General features: G+C 32.6%; 1 pseudogene; it reads right to left on the reverse strand.

Moving 5' to 3' along the window:
* Positions 1 to 1,301: 1,301 nt before the first annotated feature.
* LOC133297489 (probable LRR receptor-like serine/threonine-protein kinase At4g29180) lies at positions 1,302 to 6,261 on the reverse strand (annotated as a pseudogene).
* Positions 6,262 to 6,770: the final 509 nt, after the last annotated feature.

Below are 6,770 nucleotides of genomic sequence, written 5' to 3' on the forward strand. Positions count from 1 at the left end.
GAATGCCTTGTTGGATATGGCTAATAGCTTTGATGATGTCCCTTTTGTAGCTAAGTCCTTTGGCATGTAATTATCTTGAAAAATATTGTTGTAAATGATTCATTATAATATTGATTGAATGTGAAGCATGTTTTCTCAATTTGATTTGATTGATAAATTGATGAATATGGTGGGATATGAGTGCCACAATGTGTGTTGAATTGTTGTTGGCCATGTCTAGTTTATTAGGTATCTAATTCACCAAATGCTCCATCAAGTTAAGTGTCATTATGCAGATTAAACCTATTTTTCTCTGCCGGATCGCCTTAAGCGCTCTATATGGCGCTTAAGCGCTCTACCGCGTGAAAAAATGTTCGAAGAGCGCGCTTAAGCGCACAACCCATTTTCAGCAAGAACATATGTTAGTAAAATTGGCATAACTCGAGCTACAGAGCTCCAAATTGAGTGAGGTTTGAACCCATGTGAAGCTAACACATAGAGATATAACACTGTAAAATATTAGAGCCATTGGATGAGTATATCAATGTCAGTATAGGATCGAAGTTAATGCTCTATTTCTAAAAGTTTGATTTTGTCAGCTACGTTGCGAGTTTAATAACTCCGGCTATACTTAACCAAATGGTTATTGTAATATCTTTTCAAAAAGCCCTAGATGTCTAGTTTATCATGGCGAAAAGGTTAAAGTTAATTGTTAAGTGAAGTGGTCTCAGTTTAGAGAATGTTACATGATTATAATTACGATTTTGTTTTAAAAAGTAAATGAACAATATTTTTATGAAAAAGTTTATCTGTAGTTTTAACTAATCAATGTAATTGTATTTGCGCTTAATATCATATTTGATGATAACACACCAGACCGGTAACAGGGTGTTACATAAGGAAACTAACACATTATGGAATAAGGAATTATATTTCGTAGGAGATAATTTTTTATATCCTATATATATAAAAGTGTGTGTGTTACATATTTTGTTTTTCTCTCTCTTCTTTTCACATGGCTTCATATGGGCTCTAAACACTTTTATGCATGTGTAGAAGATAAAATATTTTCTTCAACATGAGAAACATTAATCCCTATATAATATTGCAACCCAAACCAACTCATAACAATTTCTTTTCCAATTTTAAGGATAATTACTCTTTTAAAATTAACAATTTCTCGAATAATTAAACATATTATTTTTAAATAATTGAGCTAAAAAGTTAAAAGAAAACTCTATACGGACACATTTTCTTTTGAAGAAAAAAATGTATTGAAAGTTTCAACCGTACTATACGCATAATTATAATAAAACTAACAACTATCTTGGGTATACATGCGTGATAGAATCACTATCGACAGAGTACATTTCATCAAATGATCTAGGAAGTTCGCTATATACATGTCTTGGGGCCTCAGATACTTCATTATGATGTGGAGACTCTATTCTAAAACATTGTTTTAAATCCGCTAACACAACATTCATGGTAGGTATGTCAACTGAGTTTGATGCAGTACATGCCATTGCTATGTTAATAGCCTTCTAGGCAGAAGTTGGGCCAAAAATTCTGCTCAAATATTGTCCCCCGAGCTCAGGTTTTATCCAGTCAAGTATGTGTATTGTTGGGTGGCCTTTTAATATTGCAGGATGGACTGTTATTAATTCTAAAATAACAACTCCAAAACTGTATATATCACTTTTCTCATTCAAGTTCATAATTTGGAAGTACATGAATAAAAGAACAATTCCAAAGTTGTAGTTAGTGTCCCTTAAAAAATTCATGATAAAAGAAAACAGTGGGTGGTTCTCATGCACAAAGTAACATGATAAGACTTGGTTTTATTAAACTGGTTTTTTTTTTTGCAATTAACCTTAAAGTGAAACTGACTACTCTTATCACCCAAAAAAAGGAAATCAAAGGATGAGAGCTTACTCGGGATCAATGCACCCTAGATGTCCTGTGTCATTGCGAATGGTTGAAGTGTCTGTAGTTTGGTTATCATTCCTAAACATCTTTGAGAGGCCAAATTTTTTTATCTTAGCTTCTAAATCTTGACTTAAAATAATGTTTGTTGCCTTCACATCCCTGTGTATTATAGGTGGCTCGCACCCGTGGTGTAGATAATTCAATCCTTGAAATCCAAACACATCATTTATCAAATGTCACTACTAATAGCAAAAGAATATTTGCACAAAACCACTTATGCATTTACAAGGCAACAAGTTATTAGTCACATTAACATAGTTATAGATGAAATGTGTAAAACATGCACCTAGATGGTTTAAACAATACAAAAAATAATGGAACATGGCTAACTCAATTGGAGATTTTTCTTCCAAAATGTAAAAACATAAGAGAATTTGAAAGCAAAAAGTTAAGATATACGAGAAAATCACTTATGGCTTTCACAAAACTGAAGTTATACTAACCCTCTGCAGCATCTATTGCTATCTGAAGTCTCTTCTCCCCACTCAAGTTATGTGAATTTGTATCTGCAACCATGATATGTCACATTGAAATCTTTCTCTTTCTTCAAATATTAAGTGATGCGAAAAAGATTACAGTAAAAAAGTAAGGTACAATCTAGAGCAGTGAATGGATATACCTGATAAATAATTTCTCAGGTTTCCATTGGTCATATACTCATATATGATTGCCTTCCTGCTATCATCATCACAGTAACCAATGAAGGATATTGAATTTTTGTGATGAACTGTCATCAAGAGCTCAACCTGAAAGAAATAATTACTTTTTGTTGAGGGTTTTGCTGTTGAATAGCGTTTTCGTTGAATTTAAGTTATGTAATCTGGCAGAAGAATATGGCACTAGTTACCTCAGTCTGAGATTATTGCGCGTCCCTTGAGATGATGGTTTAGAAAGCATCTTGACTGCAACTTGATTTCCATCTTTCATCTGACCGGAGTATACAGTTTCAAATCCTCCTTTCCCAATTACTGTTTCAAAGTTGTTGGTGATATCCAAAATTTCAGCATATGTGTATTTCCAGTTCTTTGATCGTACCATCATTCCTTCTTCATTTACCTTACCTTCCTCATCTTCGTTGAAAAAGAAATAAAATATGAGACTAAAGAAATCAAACCCTTTACTTCGAGAAGTTAATCGAAGTATTGAAAATTAGATGAAAGGAGTTACATATCGTTAAAGGAATAATTACCTGATTGTTCGTTTCTTCTAAGTTTCCAATAGATAATGAAAACAATCAGTAGAGCTAAAACTGATGACATTGATACAGCTACGGGAACAATAATGTTCTTTTTTTTCTTTTCGTTACTTGTATTTGAGTCATTGATATTTTGATTATCCACCCAAAAATTCGAGAAAAAAAGATAGTCAGGTCATTATTACACGTAAAGATGTTTGATGACACCTCTACACATCTTCTTGAGATGTTATATATTTACACTCTCGCTTTCTTTTCCATTAGTTTCAAGACAAATAGAACTAGCTAAACTTGCAATAAGCATATTTAGGTCAATCATAGCAGGGCATACCGTAGTGTGAGTAATCCAGCCGTCCTTTTTTCCTGAAGAGTAGTAGGGACATAACCTGAGAGTCGATACCAAATTTTTGTGATGAACTGTCATCAAGAGCTCAACCTGAAAGAAATAATTACTTTATGTTGAGGGTTTTGCTGTTGAATATCATTTTCATTGAATTTAAGTTATGTAATCTGGTGGAAGAAAATGGCACTAGTTACCTCAGTCTGAAATTGTCGCGCGTCCCATGAGATGATGGTTTAGAAAGCATCTTGACTGCAACTTGATTGCCTCTTTCATCTGACCGGAGTATACAGTTCCAAATCCTCTTTTCCCAATTATTGTTTCAAAATTGTTGGTGATAACCAAAATTTTAGCATATGTGTATTTTCATTTCTTTGATCGTACCATCATTCCTTCTTAATTTACCTTACCTTCCTCATCTTCGTTGAAAAAGAAATAAAATATGAGACTAAAGCAATCAAACCCTTTACTTCGAGAAGTTAATCGAAGTATTGAAAACTAGACGAAAGGAGTTACATATCGTTAAAGGAATAATTACCTGATTGTTCGTTTCTTCTAAGTTTCCAATAGATAATGAAAACAATCAGTAGAGCTAAAACTGATGACATTGATACAGCTACGGGAACAATAATGTTCTTATTTTTCTTTTCGTTACTTGTATTTGAGTCATTGATATTTTGATTATCCACCCAAAAATTCTAGAAAAAAAGATAGTCAAGTCATTATTACACGTAAAGATGTTTGATGACACCTCTATACATCTTCTTGAGATGTTACACATTTACACCGTCACTTTCTTTTCCATTAGTTTCAAGACAAATAGAACTAGCTAAACTTGCAATAAGCATATTTAGGTCAATCATAGCAGGGCATACCGTAGTGTGAGTAATCCAGCCGTCCTTTTTTCTTGAAGAGTAGTAGGGACATAACCTGAGAGCTGATACCAAATTTTTGTGATGAACTGTCATCAAGAGATCAACCTGAAAGAAATAATTACTTTATATTGAGGGTTTTGCTGTTGAATATCATTTTCATTGAATTTAAGTTATGTAATCTGGTGGAAGAATATGGCACTAGTTACCTCAGTCTGAAATTGTTGCGCGTCCCTTGAGATGATGGTTTAGAAAGCATCTTGTCTGCAACTTGATTGCCATCTTTCATCTGACCAGAGTATACAGTTCCAAATCCTCCTTTCCCAATTACTGTTTCAAAGTTGTTGGTGATATCCAAAATTTCAGCTTATGTGTATTTCCAGTTCTTTGATCTTTCCCTCATTCCTTCTTCATTTACCTTATCTTCCTCATCTTAGTTGAAAAAGAAATAAAATATCATACAAAAGCAATCAAACCCTTTACTTCGAGAAGTTAATCGAAGTATTCTTAATATTTTGCTTCTTTTTTATTTTATGTCTATTCTTCAAGTTTTGAAATTTAGACCGAAGGAGTTACATATCGTTAAAGGAATAATTACCTGATTGTTCGTTTCTTCTAAGTTTCCAATAGATAAAGAAAACAATTAGTAGAGCTAAAACTGATGACATCGATTCAACTACGGGAACAATAATGTTCTTTTTTTTCTTTTCGTTACTTGTATTTGAGTCATTCATATTTTCATTATCCACCCGAAAATACGTGAAAAAAAGACAGTCAGGTCATAATTACACGAAAAGATGTTTGATGACACCTTTATACATCTTCTTTAGATGCTACATATTTACATCTTCACTTTTTTTTCCATTAGTTTCAAGACAAATAAAACTAGCTAAACTTGCAATAAGCATATTTAGGTCAATCATAGCAGGGCATACCGTAGTGTCAGTAATCCAACCCTCCTTCTTTCCAGTCAAGTATGTGTATTTCTGTGTGGCCTTTTAATATTGCAGGACAGCCTGTGATTAATTCTAAAATAACAATTCTAAAACTGTAAATATCATTTTTCTCACTCAAGTTCATAATTTGGAAGTACCTGAATAAAAGAACAATTCTAAAGTTGTAGTTAGTGTCCCCTAACAAATTCAAGATAAAAGAAAACAGTGTGTGATTCTCATGCACAAAGTAACATGATAAGACTTGGTTTTATTAGATTGGTTTTTTTTTTGGCAATTAACCTTCATGTGAAACTGACTGCTCTTATCACCCAAAAAAATGAAGAAAATCAAGGGATATGAGCTTACTAGGGAGCAATGTACCCCAACAAGCCTACTGCATGTCCTTTGACATTGCAAATGGTTGAAGTTTCTGCAGTTTGGTTATAATTCCTAAACACCTTGGAGAGGCCAAAATCTGTTATCTTAGCTTCTAAATATTGACTTAAAAGAATGTTTGTTGCCTTCACATCCCTATGTATTATTGGTGGCTTGCACCCGTGGTGTAGATAATTAAATCCTTCAAATCCAAACACATCATTCATCAAATGTCACTACTAATTGCAAAAGAATGTTTGCACAAAACCACTTATGCATTTACAAGGCAACAAGTTATTAGTCACAGTAACATAGTTATAGATGAAATGCATAAAACATGCACCTAGTATGGTTTAAACAATCCAAAAAATAATGGAACAGGGCTAACTCAATTGGAGAGATTTTTTTTCCAAAATGTAAAAACATAAGAAAATTTGAAAGCAAAAAGTTAAGATATACAAAAAAGGCACTTATGGCTTTCACAAAACTGAAGTTATACTAACCCTCTGCAGCATCTATTGCTATCTGAAGTCTCTTCTCCCCACTCAAGTTATGTGAATTTGTATCTGCAACCATGATATATCACATTGCAACCTTTCTCTTTCTTCAAATATTAAGTGATGCGATAAATATTACAATAAAAAAGTAAGGTACAATCTAGAGCAGTGTATGGATATACCTGATAGATAAAATCTTTAGGTTTTTGTTCTACGTGATGAGAGTTTTCTAACTATATATCGTATGCATATTTTCATTGAATATTCTAAGAGAATTTCGAATCTGAATTTTTGGGTTTTATTACAAAAAAGTGTAGAAAATTTCTCAAATTTTTTTCAATCGATACTTTGAAACCTTAAATTGTTTTGGGGCTTTTGAAAAATGAGTTTTTAGTTATCTATTGACAGAAAAGTTGTTTAAAATCGTTTCCTATGGTGAAAGAATTTCCTTCATGAATGTATTGTTATGAAATATAGGGTTCATATTATGAAAATTTCAAGCTTTCTTTAAATTGATATTGTTTCATTGATGTAAAACGAAAATTGGATTTTCCCACCTTTTTATGTTGTTTTTAATATAAAAGTCAC

The sequence above is a fragment of the Gastrolobium bilobum genome, unplaced genomic scaffold, assembly GCF_033153095.1.
Source record: "Gastrolobium bilobum isolate Gb01-03AN ecotype WA unplaced genomic scaffold, APGP_CSIRO_Gbil_v1 utg12919, whole genome shotgun sequence".
In the NCBI taxonomy this organism is placed as follows: Eukaryota; Viridiplantae; Streptophyta; class Magnoliopsida; order Fabales; family Fabaceae; genus Gastrolobium; species Gastrolobium bilobum.